Here is a 22,111-nt window from a genome sequence, read left to right on the forward strand (position 1 = left end):
CTCACAGTGTTACAATTTTCACCTCAAGAAGCCTTTCGCTAAGACAGTTCATGTGGAATTTGCAAAGTGATATTTGGAAGCCCATAGACGGCTATGGTGAAAAAGGCAATATACTCAGATGAAATCTGGAAATTAGATTTCTGAGAAACTGCTTACTGTTCTGTTTAATCATCTCACAGAGTTACATCTGTATTTCGTGGAATCTTTGCTAGCCTTATTTCTGTGGAATCTGAGAAGAGATATTTCGGATCCCTTTGAAGACTATATGGCCAAAGGGAATATCCTCCGATAACAAGGAGAAAGAAGCTTTCTGAGAAACTTCTTTGTGTTCTGTGAAATCATCTCACAGAGTTACAGCTTTCCCCTCAAGAAGCCTTTCGCAAAGACAGTTCTTGTGGAATTGGCAAAGTGATATTTGGAAGCGCATAGAGGGCTATGGTGAAAAAGGAAATATCCTCAGATGAAATCTGGAAAAAAGTTTTCTGAGAAACTGCTCTGTGATGTGTGGCTTCCACTCACAGAGTTTCATCTGTATTTCGTGGATCTCTTTGCTAGCCTTATTTCTGTGGAATCTGAGAACAGATATTTCGGATCCCTTTGAAGTCTATAGGGCCAAAGGAAATATCCTCCGATAACAAAGAGAAAGAAGCTTTCTGAGAAACTTCTTTGTGTTCTGTGAAATCATCTCACAGAGTTACAGCTTTCCCCTCAAGAAGCCTTTCGCTAAGACATTTCTTGTGGAATTGGCAAAGTGATATTTGGAAGCCCTTAGAGGGCTAAGGTGAAAAAGGAAATATCCTCAGATGAAATATGGAAAGAAGCTTTCTGAAAAACTCCTTAGTGTTCTGTTAATTCATCTCACAGAGTTACATCTGTATTTCATGGAACTCTTTGCTAGCCTTATTTCTGTGGAATCTGAGAACAGATATTTCTGATCCCTTTGAAGACTATAGGGCCAAAGGGAATATCCTCCGATAACAAGGAGAAAGAAGCTTTCTGAGAAACTTCTTTGTGTTCTGTGAAATCATCTCACAGTGTTACAGCTTTCCCCTCAAGAAGCCTTTCGCTAATACAGTTCTTGTGGAATTGGCAAAGTGATATTTGGAAGCCCATAGACGGCTATGGTGAAAAAAAAAATATACTCAGATGAAATCTGGAAAGAAGATTTCTGAGAAACTGCTTAGTGTTCTGTTTATTCATCTCACAGAGTTACATCTGTATTTCGTGGAATCTGTGCTAGCCTTATTTCTGTGGAATCTGAGAACACATATTTCGGATCCCTATGAAGACTATAGGGCCAAAGGAAATATCCTCCGATAACAAAGAGAAAGAAGCTTCTGAGAAACTTCTTTGTGTTCTGTGAAATCATCTCACAGAGTTACAGCTTTCCCCTCAAGAAGACTTTCGCTAAGTCATTTCTTGTGTAATTGTCAAAGTGATATTTGGAAGCGCTTAGAGGGCTATGGAGAAAAAGGAAATATCCTCAGATGAAATCTCGAAAGAAGCTTTCTGAGAAAATGCTCTGTGATGTGTGGCTTCCACTCACAGAGTTTCATCTGTATTTCGTGGATCTCTTTGCTAGCCTTATTTCTGTGGAATCTGAGAACAGAAATTACGGATCCCTTTTAAGTCAATACGGCCAAAGGAAATATCCTCCGATAACAAAGAGAAGGAAGCTTTCTGAGAAACTTCTTTGTGTTCTGTGAAATCATCTCACAGAGTTTCAGCTTGCCCCTCAAGAAGCCTTTCACTAAGACAGTTCTTGTGGAGTTGGCAAATTGATATTTGGAAGCCCATAGAGGGCTACGGTGAAAAAGGAAATATCCTCAGATGAAATCTGGAAAGAAGCTTTCTGAGAAACTGCTTAGTGTTCTGTTAATTCATCTCACATAGTTACATCTGTATTTCGTGGATTTCTTTGCTAGCCTTATTTCTGTGGAATCTGAGAACAGATATTTCGGATCCCTTTGAACACTATAGGGCCAAAGGAAATATCCTCCGATAACAAAGAGAAAGAAGCTTTTTGAGAAACTTCTTTGTGTTCTGTGAAATCATCTAACAGTGTTACAGCTTTCCCCTCAAGAAGCCTTTCGCTAAGACAGTTCTTGTGGAATTGGCAAAGTGATATTTGGAAGCCCTTAGAGGGCTATGGTGAAAAAGGAAATATCCTCAGATGAAATTTGTAAAGAAGCTTTCTGAGGAACTGTTCTGTGATGGGTGACTTCCACTCACAGAGTTACATCTCTATTTCGTGGATCTCTTTGCTAGCCTTATTTCTGTGGAATCTGAGAACAGATATTTCGGATCCCTTTGAAGACTATAGGAACAAGGGAAATATCCTCCGATAACAAAGAGAAAGAAGCTTTCTGAGAAACTTCTTTGTGTTCTGTGAAATCATCTCACAGAGTTACAACTTTCCCCTCAAGAAGCCATTCGCTAAGACAGTTCTTGTGGAATTGGAAAAGTGACATTTTGGAGCCCTTAGACGGCTATGGTGAAAAAGGAAATATCCTCAGATGAAATCTGGAAAGAAGCTTTCTGAGAAACTGCTTAGTGTTTTGCTAATTCATCTCACAGAGTTTCATCTCTATTTCGTGGATCTCTTTGCTAGCCCTATTTCTGTGGAATCTGAGAACAGATATTTCGGATCCCTTTGAAGACTATAGGGCCAAAGGAAATATCCTCCGATAACAAAGAGAAAGAATCTTTCTGAGAAACTTCTTTGTGTTTTGTGAAATCATCTCACAGAGTTTCAGCTTCCCCTCAGGAAGCCTTTCGCTAAGAGAGTTCTTGTGGAATTGGCAAAGTGATATTTGGAAGCCCTTAGAGGGCTATGGTGAAAAGGAAATATCCTCAGATGAAGTCTGGAGAGAAGCTTTCTGAGTAAATGCTCTGTGATGTGTGACTTCAATTTACAAAGTTACATCTGTATTTCGTGTACCTCCTTGCTAGCCTTATTTCTGTGGAATCTGAAAACAGATATTTCGGATCCTTTTGAAGACTATAGGGTCAAAGAAAATATCCTCCTATAACAAAGAGAAAGAAGCTTTCTGAGAAACTTCTTTGTGTTCTCTGAAATCATCTCACAGAGTTACAGCTTTCCCCTGAAGAAGCCTTTCGTTAAGACAGTTCTTGTGGAATTGGCAAAGTGATATTTGGAAGCGCATAGAGGGCTATGGTGAAAAAGGCAATATCCTCAGATGAAATCTGGAAAAAAGATTTCTGAGAAACTGCTCTCTGATGTGTGGCTTCCACTCACAGAGTTTCATCTGTATTTCGTGGATCTCTTTGCTAGCCTTATTTCTGTGGAATCTGAGAACAGATATTTCGGATCCCTTTGAAGTGTATAGGGCCAAAGAAATATCCTCCGATAACAAAGAGAAAGAAGCTTTCTGAGAAACATCTCTGTGTTCTGTGAAATCATCTCACAGAGTTACAGTTTTCCCCTCAAGAAGCCTTTCGCTAAGATAGTTCTTGTGGAATTGGCAAAGTAATATTAGGAAGCCCATAGACGGCTATGGTGAAAAAAGAAATATCCTCAGATGAAATCCGGAAAGAAGCTTTCTGAGAAACTGTTTAGTGTTCTGTTAATTCAACTCACAGAGTTACATCTGTATTTCGGGGATCTCTTTGCTAGCCTTATTTATGTGGAATCTGAGAACAGATATTTCGGATCCTTTTGAAGACTATAGGGCCAAAGGAATTCTCCTCCGATAACAAAGAGAAAGAAGCTTTCTGAGAAACTTCTTTGTGTTCTGTGAAATCATCTCACAGGGTTACAGCTTCCCCTCAAGGAGCCTTTCGCTTAGACAGTTCTTGTGGAATTGGCAAAGTGATATTTGGAAGCCCTTAGAGGGCTATGGTGAAAAAGGAAATATCCTCAGATGAAATATGGAAAGAAGCTTTCTGAAAAACTCCTTAGTGTTCTGTTAATTCATCTCACAGAGTTACATCTGTATTTCGTGGATCTCTTTGCTAGCCTTTTTTCTGTGGAATCTGAGAGTAGATATTTCGGATCCCTTTGAAGGCTATATGGCCAAAGGGAATATCCTCCGATAACAAGGAGAAAGAAGCTTTCTGAGAAACTTCTTTGTGTTCTGTGAAATCATCTCACAGAGTTACAGCTTTCCCCTCAAGAAGCCTTTCGCAAAGACAGTTCTTGTGGAATTGGCAAAGTGATATTTGGAAGCGCATAGAGGGCTATGGTGAAAAAGGAAATATCCTCAGATGAAATCTGGAAAAAAGTTTTCTGAGAAACTGCTCTGTGATGTGTGGCTTCCACTCACAGTGTTTCATCTGTATTTCGTGGATCTCTTTGCTAGCCTTATTTCTGTGGAATCTGAGAACAGATATTTCGGATCCCTTTGAAGTCTATAGGGCCAAAGGAAATATCCTCCGATAACAAAGAGAAAGAAGCTTTCTGAGAAACTTCTTTGTGTTCTGTGAAATCATCTCACAGAGTTACAGCTTTCCCCACAAGAGGCCTTTCGCTAAGACATTTCTTGTGGAATTGGCAAAGTGATATTTGGAAGCCCTTAGAGGACTAAGGTGAAAAAGGAAATATCCTCAGATGAAATATGGAAAGAAGCTTTCTGAAAAACTCCTTAGTGTTCTGTTAATTCATCTCACAGAGTTACATCTGTATTTCGTGGAACTCTTTGCTAGCCTTATTTCTGTGGAATCTGAGAACACATATTTCGGATCCCTTTGAAGACTATAGGGCCAAAGGAAATATCCTCCGATAACAAAGAGAAAGAAGCTTTCTGAGAAACCTCTTTGTGTTCTGTGAAATCATCTCCCAGAGTTACAGCTTTCCCCTCAAGAAGCCTTTCGCTAAGACAGTTCTTGTGGAATTGGCAAAGTGATATTTGGAAGCCCATAGAGGGCTATGGTGAAAAGGAAATATCCTCAGATGAAATCTGGAAAGAAGCTTTCTGAGAAACTGCTCTGTGATGTGTGACTTCCACTCACAGAGTTACATCTGTATTTCGTGGATCTCTTTGCTAGCCTTATTTCTGTGGAATCTGAGAACAGATATTTCGGATCCCTTTGAAGACTATAGGTCCAAAGGAAATATCCTCCGATAACAAAGACAAAGAAGCTTTCTGAGAAACTTCTTTGTGTTCTGTGAAATCATCTCACAGAGTTACAGCTTTCCGTAAAGAAGCCTTTCACTAAGACAGTTCTTGTGGAATTGGCAAAGTGATATTTGGAAGTCCATAGAGGGCTATGGTGAAAAAGAAAATATCCTCAGATGAAATCTGGAAAGAAGCTTTCAGAGAAACTTCTCTGTGATGTGTGACTTCCACTCACAGAGTTACATCTGTATTTCGTGGATCTCTTTGTTAGCCTTATTTCTGTGGAATCTGAGAACAGATATTTCGGATCCCATTGAAGACTATAGGGCCAAACAAATATCCTCTGATAACTAAGAGAAAGAAGCTTTCTGAGAAACTTCTTTGTGTTCCGTGAAATCATCTAACAGAGTTACAGCTTTCCCCTCAAGAAGCCTTTCGCTAAGACAGTTCTTGTGGAATTGGCAAAGTTGTATTTGGAAGCCCATAGATGGCTATGGTGAAAAAGGAAATATCCTCAGATGAAATCTGGAAAGAAGATTTCTGAGAAACTGCTTAGTGTTCTGTTAATTCATCTCACAGAGTTACATCTGTATTTCGTGGATCTCTTTGCTAGCCTTATTTCTGTGGAATCTGAGAACAGATATTTCGAATCCCTTTGAAGACTTTAGGGCCAAAGGAAATATCCTCCGATAACAAAAAGAAAGAAGCTTTCTGAGAAACCTCTTTGTGTTCTGTGAAATCATCTCACAGAGTTACAGCTTTCACCTCAAGAAGCCTTTCGCTAAGACAGTTGTTGTGGAATTGGCAAAGTGATATTTGGAAGCCCATAGAGGGCTATGGTGAAAAAGGAGTTATCCTCAGATGAAATCTGGAAACAAGCTTTCTAGAAAATGCTCTGTGATGTGTGACTTCCACTCACAGAGTTACATCTGTATTTCGTGGATCTCTTTGCTAGCTTTATTTCTGTGGAATCTGAGAACAGATATTTCGGATCCCTTTGAAGACTATAGGGACAAGGGAAATATCCTCCGATAACAAAGAGAAAGAAGCTTTCTGAGAAACTTCTTTGTGTTCTGTGAAATTATCTCACAGAGTTACAGCTTTCCCCTCAAGAAGCCTTTCGCTAAGACAGTTCTTGTGGTATTGGCAAAGTGATATTTGGAAGCCCATAGAGGGCTATGGTGAAAAAGGAAACATCCTCAGATGAAATCTGGAAAGAAGCTTTCTGAGAAACTGCTAAGTGTTGTGTTAATTCATCTCAGAGAGTTACATCTGTATTTCGTGGATCTCTTTGCTAGCCTTATTTCTGTGGAATCTGAGAACAGATATTTCGGATCCCTTTGGAGACTATAGGGCCAAAGGAAATATCCTCCGATAACAAAGAGAAAGAAGCTTTCTGAGAAACTTCTTTGTGTTCTGTGAAATCATCTCACAGAGTTACAGCTTTCCCCTCAACAAGCCTTCCGCTAAGACAGTTCTTGTGGAATTGGCAAAGTGATATTTGGAAGCCCATAGAGGGCTATGGTGACAAAGGAAATATCCTCATATGAAATCTGGAAAGAAGCTTTCTGAGAAACTGCTTAGTGTTCTGTTAATTCATCTCACAGAGATACATCTGTATTTCGTGGATCTCTTTGCTAGCCTTATTTCTGTGGAATCTGAGAACAGATATTTCGGATCCCTTTGAAGACTATAGGGCCAAAGGAAATATCCTCCGATAACAAAGAGAAAGAAGCTTTCTGAGAAACTTCTTTGTGTTCTGTGAAATCATCTCCCAGAGTTACAGCTTTCCCCTCAAGAAGCCTTTCGCTAAGACATTTCTTGTGGAATTTGCAAAGTGATATTTGGAAGCTCATAGAGGGCTATGGTGAAAAAGGAAATATCCTCAGATGAAATCTGGAAAGAAGCTTTCTGAGAAACTGCTCTGTGATGTGTGACTTCCACTCACATAGTTACATCTGTATTTCGTGGATCTCTTTGCTAGCCTTATTTCTGTGGAATCTGAGAACAGATATTTCGAATCCCTTTGAAGACTATAGGGCCAAAGGAAATATCCTCCGATAACAAAGAGAAAGAAGCTTTCTGAGAAACTTCTTTGTGTTCTGTGAAATCATCTCACAGAGTTACAGCTTTCCCCTCAAGAAGCCTTTCGCTAAGACAGTTCTTGTGGAATTGGCAAAGTGATATTTGGAAGCCCATAGAGGTCTATGGTGAAAAAGGAAATATCCTCAGACGAAATCTGGAAAGAAGCTTTCTGAGAAAATGCTTAGTGTTCTATTGACTCACCTCACAGTGTTACATCTCTATTTAGTGGATCTCTTTGCTAACCTTATTTCTGTGGAAGCTGAGAACAGATATTTCCGATCCCTTTGAAGAATATAGGGCCAAAGGAAATATCCTCGGATAACAAAGAGAAAGAAGCTTTCTAAGAAACTTCTTTGTGTTTTGTGAAATCATCTCACAGAGTTACAGCTTTCCCCTCAAGAAGCCTTTCGCTAAGACAGTTCTTGTGGTATTCGCAAAGTGATATTTGGAAGTCCCTAGAGGTCTCTGGTGAAAAAGGAAATATACTCAGATGAAATTTGGAAAGAAGCTTTCTCAGAAACTGCTCTGTGATGTGTGACTTCCACTTACAGATTTACATCTGTATTTCGTGGATCTCTTTGCTAGCCTTATTTCTGTGGAATCAGAGATCAGATATTTCGGATCCCTTTGAAGACTATAGGGCCTAAGGAAATATCCTCCGATAACAAAGAGAAAGAAGCTTTCTGAGAAACTTCTTTGTGTTCTGTGAAATCATCTCACAGAGATACAGCTTTGCCATCAACAAGCCGCTCGGTAAGACACTTCTTGTGGATTTGGAAAAGTGATATTTGGAAGCCCATAGAGGGCTACGGTGAAAAAGGAAATATCCTCAGATGAAATCTGGAAAGCAGCTTTCTGAGAAAATGCGTAGTGTTCTGTTAATTCATCTCACAGAGCATCTGTATTTCGTGGATGTCTTTGCTAGCCTTATTTCTGTGGAATCTGAGAACAGATATTTCGGATCCCTTTGAAGACTATAGGGCCAAAGGAAATATCCTCCGATAACAAAGAGAAAGAAGCTTTCTGAGAAACTTCTTCGTGTTCTGTGAAATCATCTCACTGAGTTACATCTTTCCCGTCAAGACTCCTTTCGCTAAGAAAGTTCTTGTGGAATTGGCAAAGTGATATTTGGCAGCCCATAGAGGGCTATGGTGAAAAAGGAAATATCCTGAGATGAAATCTGGAAAGCAGCTTTCTGAGAAACTGCTTAGTGTTCTGTTAATTCATCTCACAGAATTACATCTGTATTTCGTGGATCTCTTTGCTAGCCTTATTTCTGTGGAATCTGAGAACAGAGATTTCGGATCCCTTTGTAGACTGTAGGGCCAAAGGAAATATCCTCCGATAACAAAGAGAAAGAAGCTTTCTGAGAAGCTTCTTTGTGTTCTGTGAAATCATCTCACAGAGTTACAGCTTTCCTCTCAAGATCCTTTCGCTAAGACAGTTCTTGTGGAATTGGCAAAAGGATATTTGTAAGCCCAGAGAGGGCTATGTTGGAAAAGGAAATATCCTCAGATGAAATCTGGAAAGAAGCTTTCTGAGAAACTTCTCTGTGATGTGTGACTTCCACTCACAGAGTTACATCTGTGTTTCTTGGATCTCTTTGCTACCCTTATTTCTGTGGAATCTGAGAACAGATATTTCGGATCCCTTTGAAGACTATAGGGACAAGGGAAATATCCTCCGATAACAAAGAGAAAGAAGCTTTCTGAGAAACTTCTTTGTGTTCTGTGAAATCATCTCACAGAGTTACAGCTTTCCCCTCAAGAAGCCTTCCGCTAAGACAGTTCTTGTGGAATTGGCAAAGTGATATTTGGAAGCCCATAGAGGGCTACGGTGACAAGGGAAATATCCTCAGATGAAATCTGGAAAGACGCTTTCTGAGAAACTGCTTAGTGTTCTGTTAATTCACCTCACAGAGTTACATCTGTATTTCGTGGATCTCTTTGCTAGCCTTATTTCTGAGGAATCTGAGAACAGATATTTCGGATCCCTTTGAAGACTATAGGGACAAGGGAAATATCCTCTGACAACAAAGAGAAAGAAGCTTTCTGAGAAACCTCTTTGTGTTCTCTGAAATCATCTCACAGAGTTACAGCTTTCCCGTCAAGAAGCCTTTCGCTAAGTCAGTTCTTGTTGAATTGAAAAAGTGATATTTGGAACCCCGTAGAGCGCTATGGTGAAAAAGGAAATATACTCAGATGAAATCTGGAAAGAAGCTTTCTGAGATACTGCTCTGTGATGTGTGACTTCCACTCACAGAGTTACATCTGTATTTCGTGGATCTCTTTGCTAGCCTTATTTCTGTGGAATCTGAGAACAGATATTTCGGATCCCTTTGAAACTCTAGGGACAAGGGAAATATCCTCCGATAACAAAGAGAAAGAAGCTTTCAGAGAAACTTCTTTGTGTTCTGTGAAATCATCTCACAGAGTTACAGCTTTCCCCTCAAGAAGCCTTTCGCTAAGACAGTTCTTTTGGAATTGGCAAAGTGATATTTGGAAGCCCATAGACGGCAATGGTGAAAAAGGAAATATCCTCAGATGAAATCTGGAAAGAAGCTTTCTGAGAAACTGCTTAGTGTTCTGTTAATTCACCTCACAGAGTTACATCTGTATTTCGTGGATCTCTTTGCTAGCCTTATTTCTGTGGAATATGAGAACAGATATTTCGAATCACTTTGAAGACTATAGGGCCAAGGGAAATATCTTCCGCTGACAAAGAAAAAGAAGCTTTCTGAGAAACGTCTTTGTGTTCTTTGAAATCATCTCACAGAGTTACAACTTTCCCCTCAAGAAGCCTTTCGCTGAGACAGTTCTTGTGGAATTGGCAAAGTCATATTTGCAAGCCCATAGAGGGCTATGTTGAAAAAGGAAATATCCTCAGATGAAATCTCGAAAGAAGCTTTCTGCGAAACTGCTTAGTGTTCTGTTAATTCATCTCACAGAGTTACATCTGTATTTCGTGGATCTCTTTGCTAGCCTTATTTCTGTGGAATCTGAGAACAGATATTTCGGATGACTTTGAAGACTATAGAGCCAAAGAAATATCCTCCGATAACAAAGAGAAAGAAGCTTTCTGAGAAACCTCTTTGTATTCTGTGAAATCATCTCACAGATGTACAGCTTTCCCCTCAAGAAGCCTTTCGTTAAGACCGTTCTTGTGGAATTGGAAAAGTGATATTTGGAAGCCCATAGAGGGCTATGATGAAAAAGGAAATATCCTCAGATGAAATCTGTTAAGAAGCTTTCTGAGAAACTGCTCTGTGATGTGTAACTTCCACTCACATAGTTACATCTGTATTTCATGGATCTCTTTGCTAGCCTTATTTCTGTGGAATCTGAGAACAGATATTTCGGATCCCTTTGAAGACTATAGGGCCAAAGGAAATATACTCCGATAACAAAGAGAAAGAAGCTTTCTGAGAAACTTCTTTGTGTTCTGTGAAATCATCTCAGAGAGTTACAACTTTCCCCTGAAGAAGCCTTTTTATAAGACAGTTCTTGTGTAATTGGAAAAGTGATATTTGGAAGCCCCTAGAGGGCTATGGTGAAAAAGGAAATATCCTCAGATGAATTCTGTAAAGAAGCTTTCTGAGAAACTGCTCTGTGATGTGTGACTTCCACTCACAGAGTTACATCTGTATCGTGGATCGCTTTGCTAGCCTTATTTCTTTGGAATCTGAGAACAGATATTTCGGATCCCTTTGAAGACTATAGGGACAAGGGAAATATCCTCCGATAAAAAAGAGAAAGAAGCTTTCTGAGAAACTTCTTTGTGTTCTGTGAAATCATCTCACAGAGTTACAGCTTTCCCCTCAAGAAGCCTTTCGCTAAGACAATTCTTGTGGAATTGGCAAAGTGACATTTTGGAGCACTTAGTCGGCTATGGTGAAAAAGGAAATATCCTCAGATGAAATCTGGAAAGAAGTTTTCTGAGAAACTGCTTAGTGTTCTGTTAATTCACCTCACAGAGTTACATCTGTATTTCGTGGATCTCTTTGCTAGCCTTATTTCTGTGTAATCTGAGAACAGATATTTCGAATCCCTTTGAAGACTATAGGGCCAAAGGAAAGATCCTCCGACAACAAAGAGAAAGAAGCTTTCTGATAAACTTCTTTGTGTTCTGTGAAATCATCTCACAGAGTTATAGCTTTCCCCTCAAGAAGCCTTTCGCTAAGACAGTTCTTGTGAAATTGGCAAAGTGATATTTGGAAGTCCATAGAGGGCTATGGTGAAAAAGGAAATATCCTCAGAAGAAATCTGGAAAGAAGCTTTCTGAGAAACTGCTTAGTGTTCTGTTAATTCACCTCACAGAGTTACATCTTTATTTAGTGGTTCTCTTTGCTAACCTTATTTCTGTGGAATCTGAGAACAGATATTTCGGATCCCTTTGAAGACTATCAGGGCAAAAGAAATATCCTCCGATAAGAAAGAGAAAGAAGCTTTCTGAGAAACTTCTTTGTGTTCTGTGAAATCATCTCACAGAGTTACAGCTTTCCCCACAAGAAGCCTTTCGCTAAGACAGTTCCTTTGGAATTGGCAAAGTGATATTTGGAAGCCCATAGAGGGTTATGGTGAAAAAGGAAATATCCTCAGGTGAAATCTGGAAAGAAGCTTTCTGCGAAACTGCTTAGTGTTCTGTTAATTCATCTCACAGAGTTACATCTGTATTTCGTGGATCTCTTTGCTAGCCTTATTTCTGTGGAATCTGAGAACAGATATTTCGGATCCCTTTGAAGAGTATAGGGCCAAAGGAAATATCCTCCGATAACAAAGAGAAAGAAGTTTTCTGAGAAACCTCTTTGTGTTCTGTGAAATCATCTCACAGAGTTACAGCTTTTCCCTCAAGAATCCTTTCGCTAAGACAGTTCTTGTGGAATTGGAAAAGTGATATTTGGAAGCCCATAGAGGGCTATGGTGAAAAAGGAAATATCCTCAGATGAAATCTGGAAAGAAGCTTTCTGAGAAACTGCTCTGTGATGTGTAACTTCCACTCACAGAGTTACATCTGTATTTCATGAATCTCTTTGCTAGCCTTATTTCTGTGGAATCTGAGAACAGATATTTCGGATCCCTTTGAAGACTATAGGGCCAAAGGAAATATCCTCCGATAACAAAGAGAAAGAAGCTTTCTGAGAAACTTCTTTGTATTCTGTGAAATCATCTCACAGAGTTACAGCTTTCCCCTCAAGAAGCCCTTCGCTAAGACAGTTCTTCTGGAATTGGCAAAGTGATATTTGGATGACCATAGAGGGCTATGTTGAAAAATTAAATATCCTCATATGAAATATGGAAAGCAGCTTTCGGAGAAACTGCTTAGTGTTCTGTTAATTCATCTCACAGGGTAACATCTGTGTGTCGTGGATCTCTTTGAAAGCCTTATTTCTGTGGAATCTGAGAACAGATATTTCGGGTCCCTTGGAAGACTATAGGGCCAAAGGAAATATCCTCCGATAACAAAGAGAAAGAAGCTTTCTGAGAAACTTCTTTGTGTTCTGTGAAATCATCTCACAGAGTTACAGCTTTCCCCTCAAGAAGCCTTTTGCTAAGACAGTTCTTGTGGAATTGGAAAAGTGATATTTGGAAGGCCATAGAGGGCTATGGTGAAAAAGGAAATATCCTCACATGAAATCTGTAAAGAACCTTTCTGAGAAACTGCTCTGTGATGTTTGACTTCCACTCACAGAGTTACATCTGTATTTCGTGGATCTCTTTGCTAGCCTTATTTCTGTGGAATCTGAGAACAGATATTTCGGATCCCTTTGAAGTCTATAGGGCCAAAGGAAATATCCTCCGATAACAAAGAGAAAGAAGCTTTCTGAGAAACTTCTTTGTGTTCTGTGAAATCATATCACAGAGTTACACCTTTCCCCTCAAGAAGCCTTTCGCTAAGACAGTTTTTGTGGAATTGTCAAAGTGATATTTGGAAGCCCATAGAGGGCTATGGTGAAAAGGAAATATCCTCAGATGAAATCTGGAAAGAAGATTCTGAGAAACTTCTCTGTGATGTGTGACTTCCACTCACAGAGTTACATCTGTATTTCGTGGATCTCTTTCCTAGCCTTATTTCTGTGGAACCTGAGAACAGATATTTCGGATCCCTTTGAAGACTATAGGGCCAAAGGAAATATCCTCCGATAACAAAGAGAAAGAAGCTGTCTGAGAACCTTCTTTGTGTTCTGTGAAATCATCTCACAGAGTTACAGCTTTCCCTTCAACAAGCCTTTCACTAAGACAGGTCTTGTGGAATTGGCAAAGTGATATTTGGAAGCCCATAGAGGGCTATGGTGAAAAAGGAAATATCCTCAGACGAAATCTGGAAAGAAGCTTTCTGAGAAACTTCTCTGTGATGTGTGACTTCCAGTCACAGAGTTACATCTGTATTTCGTGGATCTCTTTGCTAGCCTTATTTCTGTGGAATCTGAGAACAGATATTTCGGATCCCTTTGAAGACTATAGGTCCAAAGGAGTTATCCTCCGATAACAAAGAGAAAGAAGCTTTCTGAGAAACTACTTTGTGTTCTGTGAAATCATCTCACAGAGTTACAGCTTTCCCCTCAGGAAACGTTTCGCTAAGACAGTTCTTGTGGAATTGGCAACGTGATATTTGGAAGCCCTTAGAGGACTATGGCGAAAAGGAAATATCCCCATATGAAATCTGGAAATAATCTTTCTGAGAAACTTCTCTGTGATGTGTGACTTACACTCACAGAGTTACATGTGTATTTCGTGGATCTCTTTGCTAGCCTTATTTCTTTGGAATCTGAGAACAGATATTTCGGATCCCTTTGAAGAGTATAGGGCCAAAGGAAATATCCTCCGATAACAAAGAGAAAGAAGCTTTCTGAGAAACTTCTTTGTGTTCTGTGAAATCATCTCACAGAGTTAAAGCTTTCCCCTCAAGAAGCCTTTCGCTAAAACAGTTCTTGTGGAATTGGCAAAGTGACATTTTGGAGCCCTTAAACGGCTATGGTGAAAAAGGAAATATCCTCAGATGAAATCTGGAAAGAAGCTTTCTGAGAAACTGCTTAGTGTTCTGTTAATTCACCTCACAGAGTTACATCTGTATTTCGTGGATCTCTTTGCCAGCCTTATTTCGGTGGAATCTGAGAAGAGATATTTCGGATCCCCTTGAAGACTATAGGGCCAAAGGAAATATCCTCCGATAACAAAGAGAAAGATGCTTTCTGAGAAACTTCTTTGTGTTCTGTGAAATCATCTCACAGCGTTACAGCTTTCCCCTCAAGAAGCCTTTCGCTAAGACAGTTCTTGTGGAATTGGCAAAGTGATATTTGGAAGCCCATAGAAGGCTATGGTGAAAAAGGAAATATCCTCAGATGAAATCTGGAAAGAAGCTTTCTGAGAAACTGCTCTGTGATGTGTGACTTCCACTCACAGAGTTACATCTGTATTTCGTGGATCTCTTTGCTAGCCTTATTTCTGTGGAATCTGAGAACAGATATTTCGGATCCCTTTGAAGACTATAGGGCAAAAGGAAATATCCTCCGATAACAAAGAGAAAGAAGCTTTGTGAGAAATTTCTTTGTGTTCTGTGAAATCATCTCACAGAGTTCCAGCTTTCCCCGCAGGAAGCCTTTCGCTAAGACAGTTCTTGTGGAATTGGCAAAGTGATATTTGGAAGCCCATGGAGGGCTATGGTGAAAAGGAAATATCCTCAGATGAAATCTGGAGATAAGTTTCTGAGTAAATGCTATGTGATGTGTGACTTCCACTTAAAAAGTTACATCTGTATTTCGTGGATCTCTTTGCTAGCCTTATTTCTGTGGAATCTGAGAACAGATATTTCGGATCCTTTTGAAGACCATAGGGTCAAAGAAAATATCCACCAAAAAAAAAGAGAAAGAAGCTTTCTGAGAAACTTCTTTGTGTTCTGTGAAATCATCTCACAGAGTTACAGCTTTCCCCTCAATAAGCCTTTCGCTAAGACATTTCTTGTGGAAATGGCAAAGTGATATTTCGAAGCCCATAGAGGTCTATGGTGAAAAAGTAAATATCCTCAGATGAAATCTGGATAGAAGCTTTCTGAGAAACTGCTCTGTGATGTGTGACTACAATACACAGAGTTACATGTGTATTTCGTGGATCTCTTTACTAGCATTTTTTGTGTGGAATTTGAGAACAGATATTTCGAATCCCTTTGAAGACTATAGGGGCAAAGGAAATATCCTCCGATAACAAAGAGAAAGAAGCTTTCTGAGAAACTTCTTTTTGTTCTGTGGAATCATCTAACAGAGTTACAGCATTGCCCTCAAGAAGCCTTTCGGTAAGACAGTTCTTGTGGAATTGGCAAAGTGATATTTGGAAGCTCATAGAGGGCTATGGTGAAAAAGGAAATATCCTCAGATGAAATCTGGAAAGAAGCTTTCTGAGAAACTGCTTAGTGTTCCGTTAATTCATCTCACAGAGTTACATCTGTATTTCGTGGATCTCTTTGGTAGCATTACTTCTGTGGAATCTGAGATCAGATATTTCGAATCCCTTTGAAGACTATAGGGCCAAAGGAAATATCCTCCGATAACAAAGAGAAAGAAGCTTTCTGAGAAACCTCTTTGTGTTCTGTGAAATCATCTCACAGAGTTACAGCTTTCCCCTCAAGAAGCCTTTCGCTAAGACAGTTCTTGTGGAATTGGCAAAGTGATATTTGGAAGCCCATAGAGGGCTATGGTGAAAAAGGAAATATCCTCAGACGAAATCTGGAAAGAAGCTTTCTGAGAAACTGCTTAGTGTTCTGTTAAATCACCTCACTGAGTTACATCTTAATTTAGTGGATCTCTTTGCTAACCTTATTTCTCTGGAATCTGAGAACAGATATTTCGGATCCCTTTGAAGAATATAGGGCCAAAGGAAATATCCTCCGATAACAAAGAGAAAGAAGCTTTCTGAGAAACTTCTTTGTGTTCTGTGAAATCATCTCACAGAGTTACAGCTTTCCCCTCAAGAAGCCTTTCGGTAAGACAGTTCTTGTGGAATTGGCAAAGTGATATTTCGAAGCCCATAGAGGGCTATGGTGAAAAAGGAAATATCCTCAGACGAAAACAGGAAAGCAGCTTTCTGAGAAGATGCTTAGTGTTCTGTTAATTCATCTCACAGAGTTACATCTGTATTTCGTGGATCTCTTTGCTAGACTTATTTCTGTGGAATCTGAGGACAGATATTTCGGATCCCTTTGAAGACTATAGGGCCAAAGGAAATATCCTCAGATTACAAAGAGAAAGAAGCTTTCTGAGAAACTTCTTTGTGTTTTGTGAAATCATCTCACAGAGTTACAGCTTTCCCCTCAAGAAGCCTTTCGCTAAGACAGTTCTTGGGGAATTTGCAAAGTGATATTTGGAAGCCCACAGAGGGCTATGTTGAAAAAGTAAATATCCTCATATGAAATCTGCAAAGAAGCTTTCTGAGAAACTGCTCTGTGATGTGTGACTACCACTCTCAGAGTTACATGTGTATTTCGTGGATCTCTTTACTAGCCTTTTTTCTGTGGAATTTCAGAACAGATATTTCGAATCCCTTTGAAGACTATAGGGCCAAAGGAAATATCCTCCGATAACAAAGAGAAAGAAGCTTTCTGAGAAACTTCTTTGTGTTCTGGGAAATCATCTCAGAGAGTTACAGCATTGCCCTCAAGAAGCCTTTCGGTAAGACAGTTCTTGTGGAAATGGCAAAGTGATATTTGGAAGACCATAGAGGGCTAAGGTGAAAAAGGAAATATCCTCAGATGAAATCTGGAAGGAAACTTTCTGAGAAACTGCTCAGTGATGTGTGACTTCCACTCCCAGTTCTACATCTGTATTTTGTGGATCTCTTTGCTACCTTATTTCTGTGGAATCTGAGAATAGATATTTCGGATCCCTTTGAAGACTATAGGGCCAAACGAAATATCCTCCGAAAACAAAGAGAAAGAAGCTTTCTGAGAAACTTCTTTGTGTTCTGTGAAATCATCTCACAGAGTTATAGCTTTCCCCTCAAGAAGCCTTTCGCTAAGACAGTTCTTGTGGAATTGGAAAGTGATATTTGGAAGCCCATAGAGGGCTAAGGTGAAAAAGAAAATATCCTCAGATGAAATCTGGAAAGAAACTTTCTGAGAAACTGCTCTGTGAAGTGTGACTTCCACTCACCGAGTTACATCTGCATTTCGTGGATCTCTTTGCTACCTTTTTTCTGTGGAATCTGAGAATAGATATTTCGGATGCCTTTGAAGACTATAGGGCCAAAGGAAATATCCTCCGTTAGCAAAGAGAAAGAAGCTTTCTGAGAACCTTCTTTGTGTTCTGTGAAATCATCTCACAGAGTTACAGCTTTCCCCTCAAGAAGCCTTTCGCTAAGACAGTTCTTGTGGAATTGGCAAAGTGATATTTGGAAGCCCATGGAGGGCTATGGTGAAAAGGAAATATCCTCAGATGAAATCTGGAAAGAAGCTTTCTGAGAAACTTCTCTGTGGTGTGTGACTTACACTCACAGAGTTACATCTGTATTTCGTGGATCTCTTTGCTAGCCTTATTTCTGTGTAATCTGAGAACAGATATTTCGGATCCCTTTGAAGACTATAGGGCCAAAGGAAATATCCTCCGATAACAAAGAGAAAGAAGCTTTCTAAGTAACTTCTTTGTGTTCTGTGAAATCATCTCACAGAGTTACAGCTTTCCCCTCAAGAAGCCTTTCGCTAAGACAGTACTTGTGGAATTGGCAAAGTGATATTAGGAAGCCCATAGACGGCTATGGTGAAAAAGGAAATATCCTCAAAATAAATCTGGAAAGAAGCTTTCTGAGAAACTGCTTAGTGTTCACATAATTCATCTTACAGAGTTACATCTGTATTTCGTGGATCTCTTTGCTAGCCTTATTTCTGTGGAATCTGAGAACAGATATTTCGGATCCCTTTGAAGACTAGCGGACCAAAGGAAATATCCTCCGATAAAAAAGAGAAAGAAGCTTTCTGAGAAACTTCTTTGTGTTCTGTGAAATCATCTCACAGAGTTAAAGCTTTCCCTTCAAGAAGCCTTTCCCTAAGACAGTTCTTGTGGAATTGGCAAAGTGATATTTGGAAGCCCATAGACGTCTAAGGTGAAAAAGGAAATATCCTCAGATAAAATCTAGAAAGAAGCTTTCTGAGAAACTGCTTAGTGTTCTGTTAATTCATCTCACAGAGTTACATCTGTATTTCGTGGATCTCTTTGCTAGCCTTATTTCTGTGGAATCTGAGAACAGATATTTCGGATCCCTTTGAAGGCTATAGGGCCAAAGGAAATATCCTCCGATAACAAAGAGAAAGAAGCTTTCTGAGAAACTTCTTTGTGTTCTGTGTTATCATCTCACAGAGTTTCAGATTACCCCTCAAGAAGCCATTCGCTAAGACAGTTCTTGTGGAATCTGCAAAGTGACGTTTGGAAGCCCATAGAAGTCTATGGTGAAAAAGGAAATATCCTCAGATGAAATCTGGAAGGAAGCTTTCTGAGAAACTGCTCTGTTATGTGTGGCTTCTACTCACTGAGTTTATTCTGTATTTCGTGATTCTCTTTGCTAGCCTTATTTCTGTGGAATCTGAGAACAGATATTTTGGATCCCTTTTAAGTCAAAAGGGCCAAAGGAATAACCCCCGATAACAGAGAGAAAGAAGCTGTCTGAGAAACTTCTTTGTGTTCTGTGAAATCATCTCACGGAGTTACAGCTTTCCCCTTAAGACGCCTTTCGCTAAGGCAGTTCTTGTGGAATTGGCAAAGTGATATTTGGAAGCCCATAGACGGCTATGATGAAAAACGAAATATCCTCAGATGAAATCTGGAAAGAAGCTTTCTGAGAAACTGCTTAGTTTTCTGTTAATTCATCTCACAGAGTTACATCTGTATTTCGTGGATCTCTTTGCTAGCCTTATTTCGGTGGAATCTGAGAACAGATATTTCGGATCCATTTGAAGGCTATAGGGCCAAAGGAAATATCCTCCGATAACAAAGAGAAAGAAGCTTTGTGAGAAACTTCTTTGTGTTCTGTGAAATCACCTCACAGAGTTACAGCTTTCCCCTCAAGAAGCCTTTCGCTAAGACAGTTCTTGTGGAATTGGCAAAGTGATATTTGGAAGCGCATAGAGAGCTATTTTGAAAAAGGAAATATCCTAAGATGAAATCTGGAAAGAGGCTTTCTGAGAAACTGCTCTGTGATGTGTGGCTTCCACTCACAGAGTTTCATCTGTATATCGTGGATCTCTTTGCTAGCCTTATTTCTGTGGAATCTGAGAACTGATATTTCGGATCCATTTGAAGGCTATAGGGCCAAAGGAAATATCCTCCGATAACAAAGAGAAAGAAGCTTTCTGAGAAACTTCTTTGTGTTCTGTGAAATCATCTCACAGTGTTTCAGCTTTCCCCTCAAGAAGCCTTTCGCTAAGACAGTTCTTGTGGAATTGGCAAAGTGATATTTGGAAGCCCATAGAGGGCTAATGTGAAAAAGGAAATATCCTCAGACGAACTATGGAAAGAATCTTTCTGAAAAACTCCTTAGTGTTCTGTTAATTCATCTCACAGAGTTACATCTGTATTTCGTGGATCTCTTTGCTAGCCTTATTTCTGTGGAATCTGAGAACAGATATTTCGGATTCCTTTGAAGACTATAGGGCCAAAGGAAATATCCTCCGATAAGAAAGAGAAAGAAGCTTTCTGGGAATCTTCTTTGTGTTCTGTGAAATCATGTCACAGAGTTACAGCTTTCCCCTCAAGAAGCCTTTAGCTAAGACAGTTCTTCTGGAATGGCAATGTGATATTTGGAAGCCCATAGAGGGCTATGGTGAAAAAGGAAATATCCTCAGATGAAATCTTGAAAGAAGCTTTCTGAGAAACTGCTTAGTGTTCTGTTAATTCATCTCACAGAGATACATCTGTATTTCGTGGATCTCTTTGCTAGCCTTATTTCTGTGGAATCTGAGAACAGATATTTCGGATCCATTGGAAGGCTATAGGTCGAAAGAAAATATCCTCTGATAACAAAGAGAAAGAAGCTTTCTGAGAAACTTCTTTGTGTTCTGTGAAATCATCTCACAGAGTTACAGCTTTCCCCTCAAGAAGTCTTTCGCTAAGACAGTTCTTGTGGAATTGGCAAAGTGATATTTGGAAGCCCATAGACGGCTATGGTGAAAAAGGAAATATCCTCAGATGAAATTTGGAAAGAAGCTTTCTGAGAAAGTGCTTAGTGTTCTGTTAATTCATCTCACAGAGTTACATCTCTATTTCGTGAATCTCTTTGCTAGCCTTATTTCTGTGGAATCTGAGAAAAGATATTTCCGATCCCTTTGAAGTCTATAGGGCCAAAGGAAATATCCTCCGATAACAAAGAGAAAGAAGCTTTCTGAGAAACTTCTTTGTGTTCTGTGAAATCATCTCACACAGTCACAGCTTTCCCCTCAAGAAGCCTTTCGCTAAGACAGTTCTTGTGGAATTGGCAAAGTGATATTTGGAAGCCCATAGACGGCTATGATGAAAAAGGAAATATCCTCAGATGAAATCTGGAAAGAAGCTTTCTTAGAAACTGCTTAGTGTTCTGTTAATTCATCTCACAAAGCTATATCTTTATTTCGCGGATGTCTTTGCTAGTGTTATTTCTGTGTAATCTGAGAAGAGATATTTCCGATCTCTTTGAAGACTATAGGGCCAAAGGAAATATCCTCCGATAACAAAGAGAAGGAAGCTTCTGAGAAACTTCTTTGTGTTCTGTGAAATCATCTCACAGAGTTACAGCTTTCCCCTAAAGAAGCCTTTCGCTAAGGCAGTTCTTGTGGAATTGGCAAAGTGATATTTGGAAGCGCATAGAGTGCTATGGTGAAAAAGGAAATATCCTCAGATGAAATCTGGAAAAAAGATTTCTGAGAAACTGCTCTGTGATGTGTGGCTTCCACTCACAGAGTTTCATCTGTATTTCGTGGATCTCTTTGCTAGCCTTATTTCTGTGGAATCTGAGAACAGATATTTCGGATCCCTTTGAAGTCTATAGGGCCAAAGGAAATATCCTCCGATAACAAAGAGAAAGAAGCTTTCTGAGAAACTTCTTTGTGTTCTGTGAAATCATCTCACAGAGTTACAGCTTTCCCCTCAAGAAGCCTTTCGCTAAGACAGTTCTTGTGGAATTCGCAAAGTGATATTTGGAAGCCCTTAGAGGGCTATGGTGAAAAAGGAAATATCCTCAGATGAAATATGGAAAGAAGCTTTCTGAAAAACTCCTTAGTGTTGTGTTAATTCATCTCACAGAGTTACATCTGTATTTCGTGGATCTCTTTGCTAGCCTTATTTCTGTGGAATCTGAGAATAGATATTTCGGATCCCTTTGAAGACTATATGGCCAAAGGAATATCCTCCGATAACAAGGAGAAAGAAGCTTTCTGAGAAACTTCTTTGTGTTCTGTGAAATCATCTCACAGAGTTACAGCTTTCCCCTCAAGAAGCCTTTCGCAAAGACAGTTCTTGTGGAATTGGCAAAGTGATATTTGGAAGCGCATAGAGGGCTATGGTGAAAAAGGAAATATCCTCAGATTAAATGTGGAAAAAAGTTTTCTGAGAAACTGCTCTGTGATGTGTGGCTTCCACTCACAGAGTTTCATCTGTATTTCGTGGATCTCTTTGCTAGCCTTATTTCTGTGGAATCTGAGAACAGATATTTCGGATCCCTTTGAAGACTATAGGGCCAAAGTAAATATCCTCCGATAACAAAGAGAAAGTAGCTTTCTGAGAAACTTCTTTGTGTTCTGTGAAATCATCTCACAGAGTTACAGCTTTCCCCTCAAGAAGCCTTTCGTTAAGACAGTTCTTGTGGAATTGGCAAAGTGATATTTGGAAGCGCATAGAGGCTATGGTGAAAAAGGCAATATCCTCAGATGAAATCTGGAAAAAAGCTTTCTGAGAAACTGCTCTCTGATGTGTGGCTTCCACTCACAGAGTTTCATCTGTA

The sequence above is a fragment of the Macaca nemestrina genome, chromosome 12 (assembly GCF_043159975.1).
Source record: "Macaca nemestrina isolate mMacNem1 chromosome 12, mMacNem.hap1, whole genome shotgun sequence".
In the NCBI taxonomy this organism is placed as follows: Eukaryota; Metazoa; Chordata; class Mammalia; order Primates; family Cercopithecidae; genus Macaca; species Macaca nemestrina.